The sequence below is a fragment of the Amblyraja radiata genome, chromosome 40 (genome assembly GCF_010909765.2).
Source record: "Amblyraja radiata isolate CabotCenter1 chromosome 40, sAmbRad1.1.pri, whole genome shotgun sequence".
In the NCBI taxonomy this organism is placed as follows: domain Eukaryota; kingdom Metazoa; phylum Chordata; class Chondrichthyes; order Rajiformes; family Rajidae; genus Amblyraja; species Amblyraja radiata.
In genome coordinates this window covers 5,964,631-5,982,618 of record NC_045995.1, presented here as the reverse complement: position 1 = coordinate 5,982,618, position 17,988 = coordinate 5,964,631, and the positions used below count along the sequence as shown (strand labels likewise).

The 17,988-nt window shown below is 47.0% G+C and overlaps 1 pseudogene; it reads left to right on the top strand.

Moving 5' to 3' along the window:
• Nucleotides 1-13,697, top strand: part of LOC116967574 — a 54,445-nt pseudogene extending 40,748 nt beyond the window's left edge.
• Nucleotides 13,698-17,988: the final 4,291 nt, after the last annotated feature.

The following is a 17,988-nucleotide window of genomic DNA, read 5'->3' as shown; positions in this document are numbered from 1 at the left end:
GATAGGAATAAGTCTTACCCCAAGGTAAAATGTCAACAACTAGACGGCACAACAGTAAGATGAGAGTGCCTGCATTTAAAGGAAAAGTACGAAGGTAACAGAGGGACAGAAAGACGTGATGAAATGCAAATGAGACGCAGGAGATAGGAGTGCAAAATTAGGAGAAGTGGATAATTACGGCGGACTGTTGTGGGACAAATGGGAGCGCGCCTGTGTTACGGGAGGGTAGCAGCATTTAGTCTTGAATTTTATTGGGTTGTTTTTCTGTGGAACAAGATACAACATTGTGAGAGGCATGGAGAATGTACACATTGATTAAGGTGTAGACATTGCGTTAAGTAGGTATGTTACAAAAGTTACCGTCAGCGGCGGTGCAGTTCTGCCACTGACCGTGTGCGCGACTTTGGCGCCTTTTGAGAGGCTGGAGTAAAATGCCGTTTCCTCCTGCCTGTCGGAGTCGATCTTTCTCAGGCTGCTAAGCTGCTGCATAAAAATCGCTCCGATTTCCGTCCTCGGAAGTTTAAAAAAAAATCACTGGACAATTTAATCGTTGGAGTAAAATTAAAAATATTTTTCTAACGCCATCAACGCCGACAACGGGACGGATCTCACTTAGGGGACAAAACATAAGATAAGTTGACTATTTTACATAAACACTTGCTTCTTAGGATTACTTTAAACCAAATTTAATTGGCGAAAATGTGATTATGGATCCCATACGAACCGGCAATGTTTTTCTTGCCGATATGGGGTTCAAATTCACCGCACCGCAACGTTCCATACGATCGCGTTCCACAAAATCTCACACGCAAGATGATTTAAGTGTCCATTAATTTACGCGAATTAAACAATAAATTCCTTCAATTTGTCCTATAAATTAATGACAACGTGATTTTAAAATCATGTTATATTGTGAATTCTTGTGTGAATGTTATTTGGAAACTTAGGCTATTTAAAAATGTTAACCTTTTCTTAAGAAATGGATAGATGTTTAGATCTAGTCATTGAATTTTGTAATTAGCTACAATTAGGTAACTAACTAATTATATGCTTTAATTTCAGGTCATCCAAGAAAGATTGTTTTATATTTGTTTCAGAATGCTTCATCTATAATAACTGACAATTTCATTCAGTTCTCTTAATTATTAAGATAACTATGGGGTTTTGACTGTCCGCGATCACAGCTTTTGCGTTAAGTCAATGGAAAAGCAATAGGGAACAAGATGCTAATTTCAGAGTATGAAAATGGCCATAACCTTTTTAATACTGAAGATATGAAAGTGAATTAAATTGTCAAATTAACCTTCCTTTTATGCTATATCTGAAGAGATAAATTGCAGACTTGATTTTTAAATTCTCAACATTTTGTAACATTCCTACTTTAAGGTGAACGAGGCAACGTTGAAATACATTTTTGCGCAGTGACTGTTGTTGTATAGAACGCTCTTGCATGATTGGTTTGTAAGGCGATATGTAAGTGGCGTTTAAGAAACTTCAAGCAGCTTCGCTGTTCCATTCTATTAAGGAATGGTTAGATATGTAAGACCTGTATGTAGATGAGATACATGCACACATTGTCGCCGAAAGGAATGTTTCTGCGCTGTTCCTTTCTAGGTTCTACAGTCTAAATGCTAGATATGTGTAGCCCCTTTTATAATATCATTGATGGCCCGTCAGGTGGCAACCAACTCTGCAATGATCTTCTAGATGAGAAAATTGAGCCACTCTCTGGAACCGGAATATGTCGCTGTCCCTCTCTCTCCATCCCCTGGCCAGTTCAGCCACCAGTCTTACTGTCTCAAACTACATTCTATCACTGTCCCGCCCACTCACCTGTCATCAGTCTGAAGAAGGGTCCCGACCGGAACGACACCCATTCTCTCTCCCCCAAAATGCTGCCTGTTCCGCTCAGGTACTCCAGCATTTAGTGTCTAACCGCGGAATATATGGGTTCAGATGTCTCCATATGCCTTAACTTTTTTTTTAACCCTCTAGTCAATTTAATAGCGATCGTGATCCTATCGCGGGGGAAATGTGGTCTCTCCATCTGCACGACTCGCTACCTGGTGGCCATGGCAGCAGCGGATCTGCTAGTCATTGTCGCTGAAGTCATATTACGTCAGATCCATTCTTACTACTTCCCAGTGAATTTCCTGGACCTCACCGCCGTGTGCATTCTACGCCGTCTGCTACGCCGTGTCTCCACGGACTGTTCCGTTTGGTTCACCGTCACTTTCACCTTCGACCGTTATGTCGCTATTTGTTGCCAGAAGCTGAAAACAAAATATTGCACCCGGCAAACAGCGGCTGCAGTTCTCGCAACCATCGTCGTTCTGTTCTGTCTGAAAAACGTTCCATTCGCCTTCCCGTTCCAGGCGGGACAGATAATCGATAACGTATCGTGGTTCTGTTACTTTAAACCAAGTTATTTCATAGAGCCTGGATGGGTGGGATTGGACAGTTTCGACATAATTTTAACACCTATCGTCCCTTTCGTTATAATCCTGCTTCTCAACGCTCTGACAGTCCGCCACATAGTAGTAACCAGTCGGGTCCGTAAAGAACTGAGGGGGCAGTCCAAGGGGGATAACGGCAGTGACCCGGAGATGGAGAGCAGGCGGAGGTCAATGGTTTTGCTTCTCACGCTATCCGGCAGCTTCATCCTCCTGTGGCTGACTAACGTTGTGGATTATTTCTATTATCAGTTCGCAACATCTTTTATCGATTATAACGATTATGAAGACATTTTTTCACGAAGTTGGTTCTTTGCTAAAGAATCTTAGCTGCTGCACGAACACTATTATTTACGCTGTCACCCAGTCCAAGTTTAGGGAGCAGATGATAAGCGCTGTAAAATATCCTGTCACCTCGTTGTTTCGGTTCATCAATAAAGTGTTGTCCTAAGCGAAACCAGAAGGCATTACAATATGCAGATTTCGGCACCCGATATTCGCCGCTTCTCTCATGGAGCCACCGATCGGGCTGCATGCAAAATAGGCGGCGGAGCTTCTGCGATCTCTGACCAATCTGCATATCGGCTGCCCTCGCAATTCTGGCGCCACTGATAGAACATCTCTGCAATCTATGCCGGATGCCAACAGGACCGACATCGTTCCCTGCGTCACAACACCCAATTTTAATCGGCGATGTAATGAACAATTCCTGCAGTCACCAATCCCTCCCAGGTTCTGAATTGCCCCAACATTCATGAATGGGAATGCGTTGAATAGAAGGCGGAGCAGAAAAGGCACATTAGATCGCTAATTGTTAACGCTTGTACTTAAAGAGATAGATATATTCTTAAATAATACGAGTGTTGGGGGTTATGGGGAGAAGGCATGAGAATAAGGTTAGAATGCGGGATAGATCAACTATGATTGAATGAAGTAAGCTTGATGGGCCGAATGGTATAAATCTGCACATATGACCTTATGAACCTATTAAGTTACTACGACACTTTAGAATTGAGAACGACTTTCTCATGACAGGTAGAAGAATGAGCAAGCCATTCTTGCTCACGTTTTCATCAAGATTGGTAAACTCTTCGTGTAGTATATCAGCAAATTGTTTCATTACCGATGGTTTTTATAGACTCCTCCATTTCCTCCATTTATTTTAATTTTTCATCCATTTCTGCAGCTACTCTTTGAACTTGCGTTTCTTCTTCAAAGCGTTCTGATTATTTGTAGCGTTTTTTCAGTTCTATGGTTCGTTGTCTTATTGAGATCTTGTAACAGGTTTCTCGGGATTCTTCTTGTGTATTAAAAGTACCAAAGAATCCACTGTATCGGCGGAATTTCTGATAACATCTCTTACACGATAAAAGGTATTTTCTCCGGTAGTTATTTTTAGATCGAGCCCTTCTTCCCACTCATCTTTTTTTTAACGATTTAATGCATTCCTCGGGAGCGGAGGTAAATGCTGCGCTTCTCACTGCTCCATGGCGCCACCGGAAGTCCTCCATGTGACTGTAACCCTGGTTTTCTCCGGGTGCTCCAGTTTTCTTACACACTCCAAAGACCATACAGGGTTGTAGGTTAATTGGCTTTGGTAATATTGTAAGTTGTGCCTGATTCAATTTGGGAGCAAAATTACTGAAAGTATCAAAGTGAATAACTACACAGGTGCAAATTATTTATCTTAGGAAATGAAAAAAACCCCTGTAAATCAATTAATAACGTGACCATCCAATATGTAAAGCATAATATTACGCCTGAGTAATTTGGTCAAATTCATGGTCACTGTCAATGTCCACAAATTCTGCTCCTGAGATCTCTATGGTACAGGTTCACCACATGAATTCATGTGGTTCAAAAATAACGTGTCACCTTCTCAAGCGTGAATGGAGGCAGGTGATAAAAAGGTGACAACCCATATCCAAGATAGAGATGTTTTAAATGAGAATAAATGAATGGTCAGAATCGCCTACTCAAATTGTACAAGTGTGCACCACAGGCAAGATGAAAGTGTAGCTTAGATATTCAGGTTAACCTCATGCATCCAGCAGTACAATTCAGCAAAGAATAACAAGATTCTGACAACACTGTTTAAATTATTTTTTGTTGAGAGGCCTGGGAGAGGTGGTAGTATCTGTTGCACTGAAGCAGAACAACTTATCACGTCCCGAGGTCATTATTTAGGCATGTCTATTTCAAACATAATGATCAGAATACTTTTGATTTGGATTATTGTGCATCGTTCTTATCACCCTGTTAAAGATGGGTTAAGGAGTCTCTAGAGCGGGTGCTGAAGAGGTTTTCCAGAATGTTGCAAGCATTGGAGGTTGTTATCTCTAAGCAGATTATGGATAAATGTGTATTGTTTGCTCAGGTGTTCAGCAGGTGATACTTGGTAGAACTTGTCTAGGTCATTACTCCCGCTGGGACCCTGTCAAATGGGAGGCCTGGTACGCCAACGCAACACGTTCCCCAATGCAATATTCCACCACTCACCTGCTCCCCCAATGCAACCCTCCTCCCCCCCCCCCAACGCAATATTTCCCCACTCACTCATACCCCTAGCTGCGCAGGCACGGCTCATTTCCCCCCTATTCTCCCAGCCCTCCCCCCTCCTTTTCAACCTACCTCTTATTTCCCCTCTCCTCCTCCCCTTACGCAATACCTACATCACATCCCCCCATCTCCTTTCCCCTCCCCTCAGTCACTCCCTCCCTCCCTCCCTCCTTAACTCCTCTCCCCTCCCCCTGTCCCTCTATTCCCACTTCTCGCCTCCCCCTATTCCCACTACCTATTCTGACCACCCCAATGCCCTCATCTCCCTCTATTCCCCACATCCTACATCCTCCACTCCCCCTCCATTTCCTCTATTTTCCCAGCGCACCACTTTCCTCACATCCGCTAAATTCCACCACTCCTTACCTAGCTCTTCCTCTCCCTCAATTCCCCCCCCCCCCTCTCCCTCCTCACCCACCAGGATCTTTCCCCTCTCATTCTCTCCCCAAATCCCTCCCTCACCACTCCGTCACCCTCCTTGCCCCTACCCTCGGTAGCTCGCTCCTCCCTCCATACATCCATGAAAAGCAGCAACTGCAGTTCATTCCTCCACAGGTCATTCATGGTTAGCCGTGGTTCAGATCAATTTGACTTGACGATTGGACTGGTTTGCATCGTGGGCCTGTCCCACGAGCATTCCACAACATGCGACAAGCGCGACCTAACGTGGAAGCTTTAGCCGTACGGCCTCGCGGGGCCGGTCCCACTTCGATCGGCGGAGCCATATGTAGTTGTGCGGAGCTAGTCCTGACATCGCGCGGGGCTCGAAAAAACTGACACTGTCCAAAAATTCCGCGCGGCAACGGAGCCGCATTGAGGCAGGACGCACCTCCTCGACGAGCGTGCGCAGCGTCTTGACGTCGTACGCAGCGTCTGGAAGCCGTACGCAGCATCTTGATGGCGTACGCCTAGCGCGAACTTCCTGCGGACTTCTCTCGAACTTCACGTCAACTCGTACGGGATCAGTCGACATCCGCGCGCCCCCGCTTCCGATTTGGTCGTGCTTGCCGCATGCAGTCGCATGCTCGTGGGATAGGCCCTTTACTCAAACTCCGCGCAAACAGCTCGGCCACCCTGCAACCCGACTCTCCCTCCCTCCCTCCCTCTGCCTACTCCGGCTCAGTCGCCGCTCGGCCCATCCCCGCTCTGCCCGCTCGCTCGCACTCTGCTGCCGCCCGCCCGCCTACCTACCTGCCTGCTCGCTGGCGCCGCCGGGCCGCGGGGTGGGGTTGCGGCGGGGGGTGGAGTGTGTGTGTGTGTGGGAATTGGTGTTCATCACGGTGGGCACCACGGGTTTCAATAGACGATAGACAAGAGGTGCAGGTGTAGGCCATTCGGCCCTTCGAGCCAGCACCGCCATTCAATGTTATCATGGCTGATCATCCATAATCAGAACCCCGTTCCTGCCTTCTCCACATATCCACTGTCTCTGCTATCTGTAAGAGCCCTATCTATCTCTCTCTTGAAATGATCCAGAGAACCTGCCTCCACCTCCAGGTGGAGGCCGGCAGATAATTCTGAGGCAGATAATTCCACACTCACAACTGTGTGGAAAAGTGTTTCCTTATTTCCGTTCTAAATGGCTTACCTCTTATTCTTAAACTGTGGCCCCTGGTTCCGGACTCCACAAACATCGGAAACATGTTTCCTGCCTCTAGCGTGTCTAAACCCTTAATAATGGTATATGCTTCAATAAGATCCCCTCTACTCCGTCTAAATTCCAGAGTATACTAGCCTTAGCTGCTCCATTCTATCAACATATGACAACCTCGCCACCCCGGGAATTAACCTGGTGAACCAACGCTGCACTCTCTCTATAGCAAGAATGTCCTTTCTATGGTTGTGAGACCAAAACTACACACAATACTCCAAGCGTGGTCTCACTAGGGCATTGTAGAACTACAGTAGGATCTCTTTGCTTCTATACTCAACTCCTCGTGTTATGAAGGCCAACATGCCATTTCCTTTCTTCACTGCCTGCTTACTTTCAATGACTGATAAACAAGGACCCCAGATCCCGTTGTACTCCCCTTTTCCCAATTTGATCCAATTTAGATAATAATCAGCATTTCTGTTTTCCCACCAAAGTTTTCCCACCACCTCACATTTATCGACATTAAACTGCACCCGCCATGCATCTGCCCACTCATACAACCTGTCCATGTCACCCTGCAACCTCTTAGTATCCTCTTCACAGTTCACACTGTCACCCCGCTTTTTTACTTTTAATCGCTTCATCTAAATCATTAATGTATATTGTTCCTAGCTGCGGTCCCAGCACCATGTCTTGCGGTACCCAACTAGTTATTGCCTGCCATTTGGAAAGAACCTTTTAATCCCTACTCTTTAATTCCTGACTGCAAACCAATTTTCTATCCATGGCAGTAACCTACCCCCATTACCATGTGCTCTAATTTTGTCATACGTCGGTCATTCAAATAAAAAGCAATGGAACGCACAAAATACATTTTAACATAAACATCCAACGCAGTGACTCCTCTACATTCCTCACTGTGATGAGTTGAGTATAGGACCAGGAATGATTTACTGCAGTTGTACAGGGTCTTGGTGAGACCACGCCTGGAGTATTGCGTACAGTTTTGGTCTCCTAATCTGAGGAAGGACGTTCTTGCCATAGAGGAAGTACAGAGAAGGTTCACCGGACTGATTCCTGGGATGTCAGGACTTGCATATGAAGAAATACTTGATAGACTCGACTTGTATTCGCTAGAATTTTGAAGATTGAAGGGGGATCTTATAGAAACGTACAACATTTTTAAGAGGTTGGACAGGCTAGATGCAGAAAGATCATTCCTGATGTTGGGGAAGTCCAGAACAAGGGGTCACAGTTTAATGATAAGGGGGAAGTATTTTAGGACCGAGATGAGAAAAACATTTTTCACACAGAGAGTGGTGAATCTGTGAAACTCTCTGCCACAGAAGGTAGTTGAGGCCAGTTCATTGGCTATATTTAAGAGGGCGTTAGATGTGGCCCTTGTGGCTCAAGGGATCAGGGGGTATGGAGGGTGGGCAGTTTCAGGATACTGAGTTGTATAATCAGCCATGATCATATTAAATGGCGGTGCAGGGGCGAATGGCCTCCTTCTGCACCTATTTTCTATGTTTCTATGTTTCTATGAAAGGCGAAAAAAAAGTCCAATATCTTCCCTTCTTTGTTCTCCGCGGTCGGGGGCCTCGAGCCCTCCGTTACCGGGGCGATCTTACTCCCGCATCCGGCGGCGTTCGGGCCTTCCGCGTCGGGGCGATCAGCTCCTGCATCGGGGGGAATCTCAGCTTCCCGCGCAGAGCGATCGGACCCCTGGTCGGGCCTTGTCGAACCTTCTGCGACGTTTGAGCTCCCGACGTCTACGGTCTCTACAGGAGACTGCGAGTTCAAGATGGTAATGTCCGAAGGCCCGACATTGGAGCGGTCTTAGACGACAGATCGGCTCCGATGGTAAGTCATTCCCGAGCGATGCCTCCAGCTCCATGATGGTTGGCCGCAAAGTGACTGGAGATTCGACCCGGAAAACAATCGCATCCCCGGCAGCATAATAGATTGGGGGGGGGGGGGGGGGGTCCCCGACCCCCTCCCCCTTCCCTCACATAAAACAAACCAGATAACATAAACACAAACTTAAAAAAACCAATAAAAATAACAGAAAAAGAAGAAAAGCATCAGACAGACTGTTGGCGAGGCTGCCAACCGTGCGGCGCCCCTGGTGATAGTTTATCAGCTAATGTGGACGCCGCCGAGCAAACATATTTTCAAACAGTTGGCGGTGAAAACAGCCCAGTGTAGCTGAGTGCATTCAAACTAGAATTCGCGGGGTGTTTAAATAGTACAGGAGATTGGCCGCGGGGTCAAAGGCGGCAATTGGTAATGGAGGACATTCCCGAGGGGCCTAAATGTCTATGCCCGCCCCTACTTTATCTCTCCCGATTGCTGGGCGGTTTGCGTCATCTGATGAGTGTAGGATTTGATTCCAGTGGACGTGTTGGGGATCCCTGTGCTTGGGGTCTGACTCAGCAAGGGGACCACCAGGAGGCGCCGCCCTATGGCTGCCTACGGACTTTAACGTCTTGGAGCGGACGATCGCTTTGCCAGGACTCGTCCTTTGTAACATAGAAACATAGAAACATTAAAAAATAGGTGCAGGAGTAGGCCATTCGGCCCTTCAAGCCTGCACCGCCATTCAATATGACCATGGCTGATCAAACAGAGAAGGTTCATCAGACTAATTCCTGTGATGGCAAGACTATGATATGAAGAAAGACTGGATAGACTCGGCTTGTACTCGCTAGAATTTAGAAGATTGAGGGAGAATCTTATAGAAACTCACACAATTCTTAAGACGTTGTACAGGCTAGATGCAGGAAGATTATTCCCGATGTTGGGAGTGTCCAGAACAAGGGGTCACTGTTTAAGGATAAGGGGGATGTCTTTTAGGACCGAGATGAGAAAAACATTTTTCACACAGAGAGTGTTGAATCTGTGAAATTCTCTGATGTGGCCCTTGTGACTAAAGGAATCAGGGGGTATGGAGAGAAGGCAGGTACAGGATACTGAGTTGGATGGTCAGCCATTATCCTATTGAATGGCGGTGCATCCTCGAAGGGCCGAATAGCCTACTCTTGCACCTATTTTATATTTTCCTATGTTTCTATTCATGCCCCTACTTATATTCCTACGATTGCAGGGCAGGTTGCGTGAACTGATGGGTGCATATTTGATACCAGGGGGCATGAAGGGGGTCCCTGTGCTTGAGAGTCTGACTCAGTGACGGGACCGTGTGAGGCAACAATGCCCATTATCTATTGCGGACAACATTTGGCCACGCCCTTTACTCCAAGCGGCCAATCGGCGCCAGTACGCCTCTGACGTTGTTTACATGGCACCTAGCAACCATTCTCCCGGCCGACCAATCAGACGACGGGCCTCCCCCACAATGACGGCGTATAAATAGCGCGACCGGCCGCGTCAGCCAGTCATTGTCGAGGGCTGCGGTGTTCACCGGACATTATGGTAGGTGACGTGATACAACTCTGAGGACCGCCGCGTTCCATGGAGACAGGAACTCCAGTGGTCGAAGGGAGCCCACTGTGGGCGGCGTGTTCCATTCAGGGAAAAGGGAGCGGTTCTCAGCGAATGCAGTAGTAGCTGGGAGTCCTAGTTAACACCGGGACGTGCACACAGATTGGTGGGGACGGATTCGGGTGTGGGGGCGGGGCGGTTGAATTACCAGGGTTGGAAGGAGCGTGAGGATGGGACACGCCTGACAGTAACCCGGTGATTTTAAGCCCCACCCCACTCCCTCCGTCTTTCAACACAACACTAAGGCAAGTTATCAACTTCCGGTACTAATCACGTGTTTCCCTCCCATCTCTAGCGCGAGTGTATTTCAGTTCACATCGGCCAGGCCGGGTGCCAGATTGGCAACGCTTGCTGGGAGCTGTATTGCCTGGAGCACGGGATTCAGCCGGATGGACAGATGCCGAGCGACAAGACCATCGGGGCCGGCGACGACTCCTTCAACACTTTCTTCAACGAAACGGGGGCGGGAAAGCACGTCCCGCGGGCCGTGTTCGTCGACTTGGAGCCCACGGTGATCGGTAATTTGAAATGGCAGTCTAGGGCTCATATGTCCGCGATTGTCTCAACACGTCCACGCGTAGTGCAAGGAAGGGAGCGTTTGTGGCGCTGGTTAATTATCTGTTCCCTGATCTCTCCCCTGCAGATGAGGTGCGGACCGGCACATACCGGCAGCTCTTCCACCCCGAGCAGCTCATCACGGGAAAGGAGGACGCGGCCAATAACTACGCCCGGGGACACTGCTCAGTCGGCAAGGAGATCGTGGACCTGGTGCTGGATCGCATCCGGAAGGTGGTAGGTGGACTTGCAATAGAACTTCCCAGCATTATTGTATTACCACCGAACGTCCGATAGTGTGTCCCTATCCCAAGCGTCATCTGAGAACTGCGTGTACTGTGCACTTACCACACCTTAAAGCAATGTCCAGCCTACTGTGACATTTCCAGATATCGGTAAAAGGGATCTCAATAAATGCCCTAAGTGCATATAAAGTATTTGCATCAATATCTGTCAAGTCTCCGAAATAAACTATCCATAATTGGCCAACCTCACTGTATAAATCCAGTATTCCTGTTTCCATACAGTATAATTCCATGTCTATCAATTACATTATTTAAATAAATATCTATCAGGTCTCTGGGAACAAACAAAAAAATCCACACGTGTCAATCTGTCTGCATAGCTAAAGTTCTCAAATCCGGCCATAATTCTGGCGAAACTCATCTGCGCCCTCATCTAAGTTTGCACGTCCGTCCTGAAATGGAGCAACCGGAACAGCACAGAATACTACGAATACAGCATATACATTTTTTGTCCAGTCAACTCAAATTTAAAGCAGGTGTCCCTTGCTGTAACACGGCGGAGGCCGAATAGCTTACCGAATTTCGAATGATTAGGACAGAAATTCACTGGCGTTTAGAAGGATGAGGGGGCATCTTATAGAAACATATAAAATTATAAAACGACTGGACAAGCTAGATGCAGGAAACACCCAATATTGGGTGAGTCCAGAACCAGGGGCCACAGTCATAGAATAAATGGGAGGTCATTTAAGACTGAGGTGAGAAACAAACGTTTTCACCCGGAGAATTGTGAATTTATGGAATTCCCTGTCACAGGTTTAGATAGAACTCGAGGGGCTAGTGGAATCAAGGGATATGAGGAGCAGGCAGGCACGGGATGATCAGCCATGATCACAATGAATGGCGGTGCTGGCTCTAAGGGCCGAATGACCTCCTCCTGCACCTATTATTTATGTCTCTATGTTTCTATGTTTCTAAATGTGGATGGGAAGAGTTGTCATGTATAACGACCCAATGCAGCCAAATCCTCCCAGTCCAGACTGCCGACTAGATCAGCATTTAAATGTTGGGATAGACTATGAATAGACAATGTTGCTGGATCATTCCAGTCCTATCTTCATGAGCTCAAACTCAGAGGCAGTTTGGTGGCGTGTATCAATAATGTCACATCTGGTATTCTATTCATGATTTCCATTTTATCCAAGGCTGACCAGTGCACCGGACTGCAGGGGTTCCTCATCTTCCACAGTTTCGGTGGCGGCACCGGTTCGGGCTTCACCTCCCTCCTCATGGAGAGACTTTCCGTCGACTACGGTAAGAAATCCAAGCTGGAGTTTGCCGTCTACCCGGCGCCGCAGATCTCCACCGCCGTGGTCGAGCCCTACAACTCGGTGCTGGTCACCCACTGCACCCTGGAGCACTCCGACTGCGCCTTCATGGTGGACAACGAGGCCATTTACGACGTGTGTCGGCGGAACCTGGACATCGAGCGCCCCACCTACACCAACCTCAACCGCCTGATCGCGCAGATCGTGTCGTCTATTACCGCCTCGCTGCGCTTCGACGGCGCCCTCAACGTGGACCTGACTGAGTTCCAAACCAACCTGGTCCCCTACCCGCGCATCCACTTCCCGCTCGCCACCTACGCGCCCCTGATCTCGGCCGAGAAGGCTTACCACGAGCAACTGACGGTCCCCGAAATCACCAACGCCTGCTTCGAACCGGCCAACCAGATGGTGAAGTGCGACCCACGCCAGGGCAAGTACATGGCGTGTTGCATGTTGTACCGCGGGGACGTGGTCCCCAAGGACGTCAACGCCGCCATCGCCACCATCAAAAGTAAGCGCAGCATCCAGTTCGTGGACTGGTGTCCAACCGGGTTCAAGGTAAGTGAAGGGTTTGAGACAAAATCTTGTGTACTCGGTGGAGGAAGGGCATTGGCTATGTTTGTCCAAGACCTCAGTTGAACGGCACAGCTAGATATGTTGGATAGATATCAATATATTCATCGACAATAATTGTACAAGGACCTCTCCCATTCTCCACACTGTGCCCTCCCTACTCAACACCCCAACCCACTGAAGTCATCCCATGGGAATGTTTAACCCAATCGTAACATTTGCAGGAGACATCCTATCCTGATGCGCGTGCAAGGGATGGAGGAGAGTGGGTGGATTTAAAGGAATTCGTGTGCTTGTAGACGGTGGGCCGAAGTACCTCTTTCTACCAGTAAAAAATATCCAGGGAATATTGAGCACCTGATAGGGGAAGAAGTAAAGAATTGGGTTCATCTCTTACCTCACACGTTCCCCTTTGCCGCGCTATCGCCCGGGGAACAGAGGCCTGCAATGCACCCAGAACACGGGGTTTACACGGTGAAGGGGTTGGGAGGAGCTCGCATGTTGACAGGGGTCCAGGAATTGACATCCAATGTGTGTACTTTCCAACCCCCGCAGGTGGGCATCAACTACCAGCCCCCGACGGTGGTGCCCGGGGGCGACCTGGCCAAGGTGCAACGCGCTCTCTGCATGCTGAGCAACACCACCGCGATCGCCATGGCCTGGACCCGCCTGGACCTGAAGTTCGACAAGATGTACGCCAAGCGGGCCTTTGTCCACTGGTACGTGGGAGAGGGGCTGGAGGAAGGGGAGTTCCAGGACGCGAGGGAGGACATGGCGTCGCTGGAGAAGGACTACCAAGAGGTGGCCCTGGATTCCACCGACCTTGCAAGAGCAGAGGAGGAAGGAGAAGAGTAGACGATATTACTTGAAATTAAAATGTGTAATGAAATGCCACATTTATGCAACAGAGCAACCTTAGATTTGAAAAGAAAGTTTAATAAGACATCATTATACTCCCAAAATTAAATGTATTTGAAAACATAATCCATTTGGAAGTCTATTCGCTTGAATTTGGAAAATCCTGAGGGTATTTTCACCCTGGCGGCAGAAGAACTATTGCGACAATAATGACTAGCATGGGGCGGTCATGTCAGTGCGAAACAGACAAATAGAAGGTGTGTGTGTGTGTGTGGGGGGGGGGGGTGGAGGGATGCAGGGGGAGATCCAGAGGGGGGTGGAGCAAATGTAGAGGGGTGGGGAGGAGAGGTAAAGAGAGGCAAAGGGACGGGGAAGGGTGGAGATAGGTGTGGGAATTCGGGGGGTAGAGGGTTCAGTGTTCAAAGGTGAATTCCAAAGCTTCAAGAAGACCAAGGGATAGGGTTATGTAGATTTCTGAAAATTCTTAAAGTCCTACCCCAAATACCATTTCTTCTAATTTTGCCGTAAGTCAGTCATTCAAATAAAAAGCGATGGAACGTACAAAATACATTTTAACATAAACATCCACCACAGCGACTTCTCTACATTCCTCAATGTGATGATTTGAGTATAGGAGCAGGGAGGTTCTACTGCAGTTGTACATGGTCTTGGTGAGACCACGCCTGGAGTAATGCGTACAGTTTTGGTCTCCTAATCTGAAGGACATTATTGCCATAGAGGAAGTACAGAGAAGGTTCATCAAACTGATTCCTGTGATGTCAGGACTTTCATATGAAGAAAGACGATAGACTCGTCTTGTACTCGCTAGAATTTAGAAGATTGAAGAGGGATCTTATAGAAACTTAAAACATTATTAAAGGGTTGGACAGGCTAGATGCAGAAAGATTGTTCCCGATGTAGGTGAAGTCCAGAACAAGGGGTCACAGTTTAAGGATAAGGGGGAAATCTTTTACATAGAAACATAGATAGAAACATAGAAAATACGTGCAGGAGTAGGCCATTCGGGCCTTCAAGCCTGCTCCGCCATTCATTATGATCATGGCTGATCATCCAACTCAGTATCCTGTACATGCCTTCTCTCCATACCCACTGATCCCTTTAGCCACAAGGGCCACATCTATCTCCCTCTTAAATATAGCCAATGAACTGGCCTCAACTACCTTCTGTGGAAGAGAATTCCAGAGATTCACCATTCTCTGTGTGAAAAATGTTTTCCTCATCTCGGTCCGAAAAGATTTCCCCCTTATCCTTAACCTGTGATCCCTTGTTCTGGACTTCCCCAACAGCGGGAACAATCTTCCTGCATCTAGCCTGTCCAACCCCTTAAGAATTTTGTGAGTTTCTATAAGATCCCCTCTCAATCTTCTAAAGTCTAGAGAGTATAAACCAAGTCTATCCAGTCTTTCTTCATAAGACAGTCCTGACATCCCAGGAATCAGTCTGGTGAACCTTCTCTGCACTCCCTCCATGGCAAGAATGTATTTCCTCAGATTAGGAAACCAAAACTGTACGCAATACTCCAGGTGTGGTCTCACCAAGACACTGTGCAACTGCCGTAGAACCTCCCTGCTCCTATACTCAAGTCCCTTTGCTATGAATGCTAACATACCATTCGCATTCTTCGATGCCTGCTGCACCTGCATGCCTACTTTTAATGACTGGTGTACCATGACATCCAGGTATCGTTGCATCTCCGCTTTTCCTAATCGGCCACCGTTCAGATAATAGTCTACTTTCCATTTTGTTGCCACCAAAGTGGATAACCTCACATTTATCCATATTATACTGCATCTGCCATGCATTTTCACACTAACCCAGCCTATCCAATTCACCTTGCAGCCTCCTAGCATCCTCCTCACGGCTAACACTGCCCCCCCAGCTTCTTGTCATCCGCAAACTTGGAGATGTAGCATTCAATTCCCTCGTCCAAATCATTAATATATTTTGTAAATAGCTGGGGTTTCAGCACTGAGCCTTGCGGCACCCCACTAGTCACTGCCTGCCATTTTGAAAGGACCCGTTTACTCCTACTCTTTGCTGCCTGTCTGCCATCCAGTTGTCTATCCACATCAATACTGAACCCCCAATACCGTGTGCTTTAAGTTTGTATACTAATCTCTTATGTGGGACCTTGTCGAACGCCATCTGAAAGTCCAGATATAACACATCCACTTGGTCTCCTTTATCCATTGTACTAGTTACATCCTCGAAAATTTCTATAAGATTCGTCAGACATGATTTACCTTTCATAAATCCATGCTGTCAATGATTTCATCACTTTCATAATGTGATGCTATCCCATCTTTAATAACTGATTCTAGCAGTTTCCCCACTACTGATGTTAGACTAACTTGGTCTGTAATTCCACGTTTTCTCTCCCCCTCCCTTTTTAAAACGTGGGGTTACATTAGCTACCCTCCAATCCTCAGGAACTACTCCAGAAACTAGAGAGTTTTGAAAAATGATCACTAATGCATCCACTATTTCAGGGGCTACTTCCTTAAATACTCTGGGATGCAGCCTATCTGGCCCTGGGGATTAATCAGCCTTTAACCATTCAATTTACCTAACACCACTTACCGGCTAACCCGGATTTCACTCAGTTCCTCCATCTCATTTGACCCCCGGTCCCCTGCTATTTCCGGCAGATTATTTATGTCTTCCTTAGTGAAGACAGAACCAAAGTAGTTATTCAATTGGTCTGCCATGTCCTTGTTCCCCATGATCAATTCACCTGCTCCTGACTGCAAGGGATCTACATTTGTTTTAACTAATCTTTTCTCTTCACATATCTATAACAAATTTTGCAGTCAGTTTTTATGTTCCCAGCCAGTTTTCTTTCATAATCTATTACCATTTCCTAATTAAGCCCTTTGCCTTCCTCTGCTGGACTCTAAATTTCTCCCAGTCCTCTGGTAGGCTGCTTTTTTTCTGGCTAATTTGTATGCTTCATCTTTTGTTTTTATACTATCCCCGAATTCCCTTGTTATTAACGGATGCACTACCTTGCCTGCTTTATTATTTTGACAAATGGGGATGAACAATTGTTGTAGTTCATCCAGGCAGCCTTTAAATGCCTTCCATTGCATATCCACCATCAACCCTTTAAGAGTCAATTGCCAGTCTATCTTGGCCAATTCACGTCTCATACCCTCAAAGTGACATTTCTTTAAGTTCAGGACCCTTGTTTCTGAATTAATAATGTCACTCCCCATCCTTATGAAGAACCCAGCCATATTATGGTCACTCTTGCCCAAGCGGCCACACACAACAAGACTGCTAAATAACCCTTCCTCATTACTCAATACCCAGTCTAGAATAGCCTGCTCTCGCGTTGGTTCCTCTACATGTTGGTTTAGAAAACGATCCCGCATACATTCCAAGAAATCCTCTACCTCAGCACCCTTGCCAATTTGATTCACCCAATCTATATGTAGATTGTCGTCACCCATTATAACTGTTTTACCTTTGTTGCACGCATTTCTAATTTCCTGTTTGATGCCATCCCCAATTCCACTACTATTGTTACGTGGCCTGCATACAACTCCCACTAGCATTTTCTGCCCCTTAGTGTTTCGCAGCTCTACCCATATCGATTCCAGATCCTCCAAGCTAATGCCCTTCCTTTCTATTGCGTTCATCTCCTCTCTAACCAGCAACACTACCCCACCTCCTTTTCATTTCTGTCTATCCCTCCTGAATATTGAATATTCCTGGATGTTCAGCTCTCAGCCTTTGTCCACCTGGAGCCAAGTCTCCGTTATCCCAACCATATCATAATCATTAATAGCTATCTGCACATTCAACTCATCCACCTTATTACGAATACTCCTTGCATTGAGACACAGCCTTCAGGCTTGCCTTTACAACGCTCTTACCCCTTATACAATTATGTTGAAAAGTGGCCCTATTTGATTTTTGCCCTGGATTTGGCTGCCTGCCACTTTTCGTTTTCACCTTGCTACCTATTGCTTCTACCCTCATTTTACACGCCTCTGTCTCTCCGCTCACACATTTAAGAAACCTTTTCCCTTTAACTCCATCCTCGACTATCCCATTTGACATCCCACCCCCCTTATTCTGTTTAAAACCACCCGTGTAGCAGTGGCAAACCTGCCTGCCAGAATGCTGGTCCCCCACCTGTTAAGATGCAATTCGTCCCTTTTGCACGGTTCGCCCTCACTCCAAAATAGTGATCTAAGAATCTAAATCCTTGCCATGTGCACCAGCTCCTCAGCCACACATTCAGGTCCCGTATCTCCCTGTTCCTGCTCTCGCCTGCAGGAGGAACTGGAAGCAAA